At 39.5% G+C, this 10,000-nt stretch overlaps 1 protein-coding gene across 3 annotated transcripts in view; it reads left to right on the top strand.

The window, feature by feature from the left end:
* The window catches only part of LOC125032799 (adenylate cyclase type 5-like), a 224,463-nt gene that overhangs the window by 213,856 nt on the left and 607 nt on the right, over window positions 1-10,000 (top strand). The window lies entirely within an intron of this gene.

Genomic DNA, 10,000 nt, shown 5'->3' with positions numbered 1-10,000 from the left:
AGAGAGAGAGAGAGAGAGAGAGAGAGAGAGAGAGAGAGAGAGAGAGAGAGAGAGAGAGAGAGAGAGAGAGAGAGAGAGAGAGAGAGAGAGAGAGAGAGAGATGAGAGAGAGAGAAAGCTGAGAGAGAGAAAGAGAGAAAGAGAGAGAGAGAGAGAGAGAGAGAGAGAGAGAGAGAGAGAGAGAGAGAGAGAGAGAGAGAGAGAGAGAGAGAGAGAGAGAGAGAGAGAGAGAGAGAGAGAGAGAGAGAGAGAGAGAGAGAGAGAGAGGGAGAGAGAGAGGGGGGGGGGGAGACAGACAGACAACCAGACAGACAGACAGACTTGTCAAATTAAAGTAGCTCAGACGATTTCGTTACAAAAGAAGGTTTGAAGAGCAACAAAGGGAAGTGTAGTGACCACGCTCACTAAATATAGTAATGAGCCATGTTTTTTTTTTTTTTTTTAATTACAGTGCTTGAGTAACCTTCGTGGATACATTAGTTATATCATTAATCATTCCAGCTTATTACACAGTTTCAATATCACTAATTTGTATTTATTTGTCTCACTTTCTGAAGATATCCTTGAATGTTGTTATTCATAATTTGCAGTAGTTTTAGACAGTATTCATCTATATTTTGCAAAAGGGTTCCTTCAGAATTAAGTATTATTGCCACATTTCAAATTGCATTGTGAGAAATATCAATGAAGTTAGCAAGCATCAAGGTTATTTTAGATTTTTGATATGAAGTTAAAGATTTAATAACAAGTTGAATAATTAGAAGAAGAAAAAACTGCCTGACTGAGAGACTAGGCTTTTAAGTTGACATTTACCTTTTTAACTTCCTCGTGACAGGCATAACGATGTAGAAGAGGTACGCAGGAGAATGAACATCTTCACAATACAAGATATCCATACTCATTCATACCTTTTTTCTACATTTGTCAACATGGATACTTGCCAACGAGCATAATAATACCATGTTTTATGGCGTAAATCGTGAAGGTCAGATTATCCAGAGCATGAACAGGACATTCAAAACACAGTAAAAAGAACCAAAAATCGGCCATATGTTCACTTTATTGCAAGGATGCATGACTGACTCTAGTAATATTAAATAAATACATTTTGAATATAAACAAAGAGTTATATGCTCAGGGAAGATAAAGAACGTAAGATATGTATGTCAAAAAGGCTACAAAAAGTGTGTCTAAAATATTAAAAGTGTTCCGAGATTAATCGTGTGATTACAAGCCTATCAAAACTGTCATACTTCTCATTAACCATAGTAATAAATCAATTTGGAAACATTTGTCCCTTTAATTGACTTAATGTAGAATAATAATGCTAATGATGATGATGGTGGTGGTGATGGTGATGGTGGTGATGATGATGATGATGATGGTAGTGGTGATGATGGTGATGGTGATGATGGTGATGAGGATGATGAGGATGATGATGATGATGGTGATGATGATGATGATGATGATGATGATGATGATGCTCATGATGATGCTCATGATGATGATGATGATGATGATGATGATGATGATGATGATGATGAAGATAATGATAATGATAATGATAATGATAATGATAATGATAATGATGATGATGATGATGATGATGGTGATGGTGATGGTGATGATGATGACGATGATGATGACGATGATGAAGATGATGATAATGATGATGCTGGTATTGATGATGGTGACGATAATACTACTACTAATCTTGACAATAAAGCTCAGACGAAGAAGAAAGTAGTATAGTAAAGAGGAGGAAGAAGAAGAACAGACGAAGATGACGACGAAGAGCAAGAAAGAGAGAGAGAAGTAAAGAGAGACGAGCGAAGGACGCAAGAGTACCGCCACCGACTCGATCCTTTCAACTCTCCTGAATACTTCGCCGATTGTTACCTTTTCTTCAGCGGGATTTCCTTCGTAGCCGCCAAGTGTTTCTCGGATCAGAGGCCAAGTCGAGGGAAGTTACGTCTTTTGACAGATACTGAGGAATGCGGTCGAGTAACAATGGGGACCGCGGAGAAGATTGCTCGAGCGGACAAAGCCAGACTTCAGGGGTGGGGTGGGGGGGATTTGAAAAATGTTGGAAGGACAGTTTGAATTTTTTTTCTTCGCAGGATTGGAATATATATATATAGATAGATAGATAGATAGATAGATATATAGATAGATAGATAGATAGATAGATAGATTGGTGTTTTGTTTTTATGTTTTCAGGCTCGTTGTCTGTGTTAGAAATCAGAGCCTGGAGGATCACAGGCTTGCCCGGATAAACGGCTGGAGTTCACAATCCCCCTATTGTAACGATCGTTATGCTGCAGCTGTGTTAAGCGTGGTGTCGGTGGATGTAACAAAGGCTTTTCGCGTTGCATGACGGAAAATGAACGTTAATAAGGGATTTTACAAAATGGTTTCGCGTTGTGCATTTGCGGCTTTTACTGGCCTTGTTAAATGCCGTCATTTTTTTTTTTTTTCTATAGTTAAATGGTTGAGTTAGCGATGATACGAAAGAGTGAAATTAATGAGTGATTTTAATGAGGTATATTCTAGATGTGGATGGCGTTTAAGAATTACTGTTAATGACGAGAGAAATACGTTAATGACTAGGATTGACCCATATAGATGTCGAGTATTTTACAGACGAACAGGCTATGGAAGACCAAATTTACATATTTCCGTTAACATTGATAAAAATATGAAGGCTATATCTGAGTGTGCAGGCTTTCCTGATATTTTTAATTTCAAGGTCTTCAGGTAAGGTTGTCCATGGCCGATTATTTATATACATATTCATGTAAATAAAACTCAAAATCTATCATTAACAATGAGGATCTATTATTAACAATAAAAATCCATCAATAACAATAAGAATGTATCATTAACAAGAAAAAAATATCACTAACAAAAGGAATCTGTCATTTCGAGTAACACCTACGAGGAACGATAAATCAATCTTCATAGTTTACACATTTTTCAATCTCTGACTCGCCGACTACACGCCCCAACGTGATGAAGGTGGTTAGTGTGGAATTAGCGAGGGAAAGATGCTCCGCCGTGGCGCCAAATCGCTCGTGCGGCCGCCAGTTTAGCCTTTTCAGTGAAGACTCGTTTTTGCGGAAGGGTGACGGGTGTATTTTTTCTTTTCTTTTCTTCCATTGCGTTGGTTCTTTTTTGGTAAGATCTTGTCCGTTGATTCGTAGATTTTTTTTTCTCTTCTTTTTCAAAATAATGCCGAGCTAAATTGTATGTTTAAAATCTTGAGTAAGAAATGTATAGGTGTGTTATTGTTAATATTTACAGTATTGGAAGGAAAACACGTTTAGAAGGTACTCGATAATGGCGCTGCAACAAGCCATATAAGGAGATAAAGATTAAGCTCGTATTTTGGCGATAAAACGCTAGTGCTTCATCTGACTACAAATCTACAAGCTTTTATTAAAATACAAAGATCGAATTTATGTAGTAGACGCTCCGACGACTTCTGAACATCGACTCTCGGGGAAAACTAGCATGATACTCTGTAACACACAAAACATTCATAGACACAAGCATTCATGTTTTATTATTTTCTCGAAATGAAGTCCACGTCGTCACTCGTTGCTGTCCTATCTGCTGCAATTATCGTTTTTGTAGGAAATTGAAGGAAACCTCAGAGCGCAATGTAAAGCGTTTCCAAATTCTCGATTGTTTCGAGTTTATTCCGAGAATATTTAGATGAATTTAGAAGAGGTATGGACGCGAATGAATGTCTTCACAATACAGGAGATGTATTAAATGCATCTCTTTTATTGTGAAGATGTTCATTCTTATTCATACCTTTTCATACCTTCTCAACATGAATACAGTTCAGTAGAATGAATATAAGATTGTTTTGCAGCATACACTTTAAAGACATAATAATGAGGAATAGAAACCATTAAACTATAAAAGGATGTTCATTTAACTGCCGGTGAGAGAGAATTGTGTAGATAGAGACAGAGAGATAAAGATAGAGAAAGGAAAGACGCTTGAAGGTAAATATTGTTCTTTCATTTGAATGTTTATAATGTGTCATATATATATATATATATATATATATATATATATATATATATATATATATATATATATATATATATATATATATATATATATTTTTTTTTTTTTTTTTTTTGTCATTGTTCCTAATTATTTGTTATGTAACACATTAAATCTTATAAAAGTCTCATGATTCCACCTTTTTTTTATGATTCATATTTAATTGATAATCATTTCTCTGTAAATCGTTTCGTTCTGAAAGTTACTCACTCTGCTGTAAAGAAAAATAAAAAAAAGAAAGAAAAAAAAATCCGCATATCAGAAGCATTTGAAAATACTTCATAATGTACGTGCTTATGTAAGACGGTCCATGGTGCATTCGTTATTCTGTTTTACTTTTTGAATTTCCCTCCTCCCCTTATTCCTGTCTGTGTCCGTCCGTCTGTCTGTCTGTCTGTCTGTCTGTCTGTCTGTCTGTCTGTCTGTCTGTCTGTCTGTCTGTCTGTCTGTCTGTCTGTCTGTGTCCGTCCGTCTGTCTGTCTGTCGGTCTGTCTGTCTGTCTGTCTGTCTGTGTCCGTCCGTCCGTCTGTCTGTCTGTCTGTCTGTCTGTGTCCGTCCATCCGTCTGTCTGTCTGTCTGTCTGTCTTTGTCCGTCCGTCTGTCTGTCTGTCTGTCTGTCTGTGTCTGTCCGTCCGTCTGTCTGTCTGTCTGTCTGTCTGTCTGTGTAGGTCTCCGTTCGTCATACACATACAAAACGACAGTCAATTAAAGAGAGCTTCCCTTGTTAACTGAATTGCCGTGTGGTTATTCTAGTATAGTTCAAATTCGCTTCGTATGTCGTTTGTGGCATTCAGAAACGCAGGAATCACCGAATATCAAAATAACAAGCACAAAATATTATTCAATTCCAAGAAGATGCGTCTGAAAAATAACGAACTTTGGCCGATTTTTTTTTTTTTTTTTTCTTTTGCAAATTTGAAAGCAAACAATCTGTGGAAGGTTCGCACATCCACTCAGGGGTTAGTCTGCGCCGCTCAGTGCCACAAACATCAGTATCTTCAAGTCAAACGGAGAAGTTTTTGGAAGAGAACAGAGTACAGACTAGCAGGGCGAATACGACCAGAGGGATGTCAAGATGGCGACCGCTGGCGACACTCGAGACGAAGGAATTAATTGTGTTCTTATCTCGTGGTAGCAACAACTGATACTACTAATCACTCTCTCGGTTAGAGGTACGAAGCTGGCTTTTTTGTTTTTTTTCTTTTCTTTTTTTGAGTAGATGTATCGTCTCTTGGTAAGCTTTATCTAGTTTCCTTGGGACTTTGGAAGCTTTTTTTTTTTCAGGGTCTGCCTTTTTTGCTTTAATGATACCCACATCATAGTTCTACCTTTTCCCAAAGTGCCTTGCGTCTCCGGTCATGTGAGGCGAACCATAAGCTGTTTTACAAGTCGAGTTACCTGCAAGCAGTTTATTCCTTGGAACAAAAGTCTTTTCTTCGGTGAAAATTCGAAACACCAAAGATCACATTATCTAGCAGTTCGAGACGGAATTATCTCAACACATGAAAAAAAAAAAAAAAAAAATACATTCTCGAACCCAATATTTTGTCATTTGTTGCACTCAACGAGGGTGCGTAGTTGCTATATTAAGTTAAAAGAAGACAGAACTAAACATCTGTTACTGGGAAGGAAATTAAATATTGAGCATATTTTACTGTACATTGACTCACCTGTCTTCGTGGCATTAAGAAGGTAAAGTTCAGATGTTCTATAACTGAATGGCCATTTTTTATTTTTTTTCTCGTCTCATGTAATTAGAAAACGGAAACCTATCAAAGTTACTATATTAATCAAAAGTTGAGTACGGGATCTGATCGGTGAGGATGATATTTAGCGGTAAAAATGTATAATCGTAGAAATTAATGTAGGAAGTTGAGACATGGTATCTGCCAGACTTTCTGTCGTTTCTGTCTGTCTGCCTTTCTCTTTGTCTCCTTCGCTCCCCTCCTACTCCCTCACTCCCCTCCTACTCCCTCTCTCACTCTCTCTCTCCGTCTCTCTCTCCCTCCCTCCTACTTCCTCTCTCCCTCTCTCCCTCTCTCCCTCTCTCTCTCCCTCTCTCTCTCTCCCCCTCCTGATCCCTCTCTCCCTCCACCTCCCTCTTTCTGTGTCCCTCCTACTCCCTCTCTCTCTCCCTCTCTCCCTCCCTCTTTCTCTCCCTCCCTCCTACTCCCTCTTTCCCTCCCTCCCTCCCTCCCTATCCCCCTCCCTCCCTCCCTATCCCCTTCCCTCCCCCTTTCCCCCTCACCCCCCTTTTCCCCTCACCCCCCCTTACCTTTTCCCCCCTCTCTTTCTTTCTCTCTCGCACTCTCTCTATATCTTCCCCTTTGATTCCACCATCGCAAAGCTATACGTGCACACACTCTAGCCAAAAGATGAGATGGAGTACGCTTTTGAATACTGTTTTGGCAGACGGGATCAAAGAACTTTTTAGGCACGAGGAAAAGCCCTGAGCTATATGTGTTCGATTTTTTTTTTTTTTTTTTCTAATTATACATGAAGAGATTTTTTCTTAGTGTGTAGAGCAAAGTGTTTAGTTGAATTTTTTTATTGAGCTGCTGAAGAACTTATTATGGAAAGCATGTATGAGGGCGAATACAGGATTATTACAGACATGAAGTACAAAGAAGCAGAGAACTTTGTTAATGCATATCACTGATTATTTTCCTGGAAAAGAGAAGTCTGTTTTTATCTCGTAACATATCTGAACATAAGAACCAGAGGGATTTGTGTGTCCGCGGAATTAATGTTATGTCTCTCTCTCTCTCTTCTACGACCTATCTACCTACCAGTTAGTTAATATATGAAAAATGATATTATGTACACAAAGAGCCCTAGCATAGCAAAAGATCAGCACCCAATTCCCGAGAAACCATTATACAGGAAAAAAATAAAAGTAAAAAATAAAACAGTATACTTTTACATAAACATATATTATTCCTTGACTATAACAAAGAGGGGAGAAATTTGGTAGCGAGAACATACACCCATGCAAATGGTCCCTGTCAGGTTCACTAGGAAGGAGCAGTTTATGGCAAGACAACACACTTAAAAGGACTGATCCAGACCTTGTTTCTTCCCGGCGCTGCTACTAGCCCTCACGCGGAGATAAAAGTGTGTTATATGGTTCCATATAAAAGACTTTTACTCTATATGCTAATTCTTGCTGCTAGAGCTTGAGCAGCGGCAGGTTGCCCCTCACATGCTAAGGAGAGAAGCCGCAAGCAAATAGAACTAAGAGGAAACATACGAATCGAAGAGTATTTTGTCTTCGTTATCGGCCTTGCACATAACGGAGCGACGGCTATTATCTACATTATAAGATCCTTAAGTACAGATAGCTTTGAATTGTTACTATGCCAATGATTCGAGGCATTTATACATTCAGAAAAACGTTGTCGGAGAGAGAGAGAGAGAGAGAGAGAGAGAGAGGAGAGAGAGAGAGAGAGAGAGAGAGAGAGAGAGAGAGAGAGAGAGAGAGAGAGAGAGAGAGAGAGAGAGAGAGAGAGAGAGAGAGAGAGAGAGAAAGAGAGAGAGAGAGAGAGAGAGAGAGAGAGAGAGAGAGAGAGAGAGAGAGAGAGAGAGAGAGAAATAGAGAAATAGTAACACATATCCCAGGACCAAACTCTTGCCTCCATTACAGTCGGTTTTATGGAATGTCAGTACCGGTCGTCCGTCCGTTCATTTTCTGGTGCCCTCTCTCCAAGGACCTCGGTCATTTCTCGAAACTCGGTGTATATCTTTTACCTTGTTGGGTATTTATTTATTTATTTATTTATCTATTTATTAATTTATCTATTTACTTATTTATCTATTTATTTATTTATTTATTTATTTATTTATCTATCTATCTATTTATCTATTTTTTTTTTACACCGGCGTTATTCATCCGTTTCCGTTCATTAATTCAAACTCGTATTTTCTCTTCCCGCTGCCTTGGTTCTGGTCTCCTTCATATCGAGTAACTCTGGAGAGACTAAAGTAAAGGTCGCGCCGTGGCTATTTCTCACCCGCCTCCCTTCAAACGTATCCACAACGTTCTCTGTGTCTCTACCTCTTTTACCTCCTTTTTGTTGTCGTTTTTATAGCCTGTGGCCGAAAGAGGTAAAGAGCATGTGTCAATCACGGGCTTGGAGCCTGGACTGTTCCCCGCGGATAGGTCTGGTTTACAGAAAGGATTCCCAGCGAGGTACGTGGGGCTTATGTTGCCTTGGTAACCAGTAAGTGATGGCTTTGTTTTAGAAATGGTACACTCTGCGTTTACGTAGGACTTTGTAGGGACGCTAGGTATGTTTTAAATATGGACAAACACAGGTACGTGTGTGCGTAGGGGGGAGGAACATATAGGCACGATAAATATAGAATTTTATTGTAGCTACTTTTCATTTTCATTTCATCTCCGTATATTTGATTCTCTGTTCCTTTGTCTACGACTATCTCTCCCATCTACGCGTGGGAATATAATAATCCCATTGTGAGCATTATTACAAAATTATATACAAACAGAATAAACGTTTTCTCCGCTTTCAAAACCTTCCTAAGCGGCTTCCAGTTTTATCAGAAAAAACGACATTGTTTCGTCCTTTTCGTATCAATAGAGTGGAATTATGTTTTTTTTTTTTTATGTGATTATGATTTTTTTACGTTTTAATTGCTCAGTATCATCCAATCATAAAACAGGTAAATTTACGCTACAATATCCCATGGCCAATAAGATTACTCGCTTTAAACAAACGCTGAATGACCGCTTAAAAATCTCATATGGGTTGACCTGACTTACAGGAGGTCGTAGTCTCAGCCTGGGCATGAGACAGATGATATGCGTAGGGAATGGTCCTATTATAAACCACAGATCCAACGATGGAGGTCCACAGTAGGAGCATTGGGCTGGCCTGTTCAAGGGGCGACGGAGGCACCTTCTTCGTTTTGTTTTACTGGAGTGATTTGTGTGTTCAGTGGAAGGGTCGTTTCTGATATTACTACTCAAATGTATGTCCACTTATGCTCGGTTACTCTCTCGTCTTTCTCTTTGCATCTCTCTCTCTCTCTCTCTCTCTCTCTCTCTCTCTCTCTCTCTCTCTCTCTCTCTCTCTCTCTCTCTCTCTCTCTCTCTTTATTGCCTGTAGTCGTTTGTATTTCTGGTATATTTTTCTTTTTCGTCAGTTCATGGAAAATATCTGCTCCGGATTTTGTTTATTCATGGTTGTTGGCAATCTTTCTCTCGCTCTCTCTATCTCCCTCTCGCCTTCCCTCACTTCCTCCCCGACCCTCCCTCCCTCTCCCTCACCCTACCTCCCTCCCTCCCTCCACCACCCTCCCTTTCCTTCTCCTCCCTCTTCCTCTCCATCTCCCTCTCCCCCTTTCCTTTCCTCTCCCTCTCTTTACTTCCCTCCCTCTCCACATGATCCTGCTCTCCATCCTGTTTGCCTTCATCCCCGCGCCCGTAAGGGAACCATCTCTCTCTGTCTCTTTTTCTCTCTCTCTCTCTCTCTCTCTCTCTCTCTCTCTCTCTCTCTCTCTCTCTCTCTCTCTCTCTCTCTCTCTCTCTCTCTCTCTCTCTCTCTCTCTCTCTCTTTCTCTCTCTCTCTCTCTCCTTCAATATCTTCCCCTCTCCTTCTTCCCTCCTCTTCCTCTCATCCTCTTTTCTTCATCTCTCTGTTTATTAATTCATCCCTCAGCTAATCAGTTAACGAATCGAACCATCCCCCTTCTTACATTTATTCATCCACTGATTGATTAATCTATCAGTTCGCTCTTCCACGCCTTCCTCTTCTTTCTCTTTCTCTTTTCTTTCCACTTGTTATTCTGAACCCTAACTCTTTTCTTCACTGTCTGACTGGGAGGTCAACTTTCTTTATACATCATAAAAGGTCTAAAAAAACTGCTCAATAGCTTTGTAATAATCTCAAAATATTGTTTAT

This window comes from Penaeus chinensis, chromosome 15 (assembly GCF_019202785.1).
Source record: "Penaeus chinensis breed Huanghai No. 1 chromosome 15, ASM1920278v2, whole genome shotgun sequence".
Lineage (NCBI taxonomy): Eukaryota > Metazoa > Arthropoda > Malacostraca > Decapoda > Penaeidae > Penaeus > Penaeus chinensis.
The sequence above is the reverse complement of the archived record's forward strand: the minus strand, read 5'-3'. Positions and strand labels throughout refer to the sequence as shown.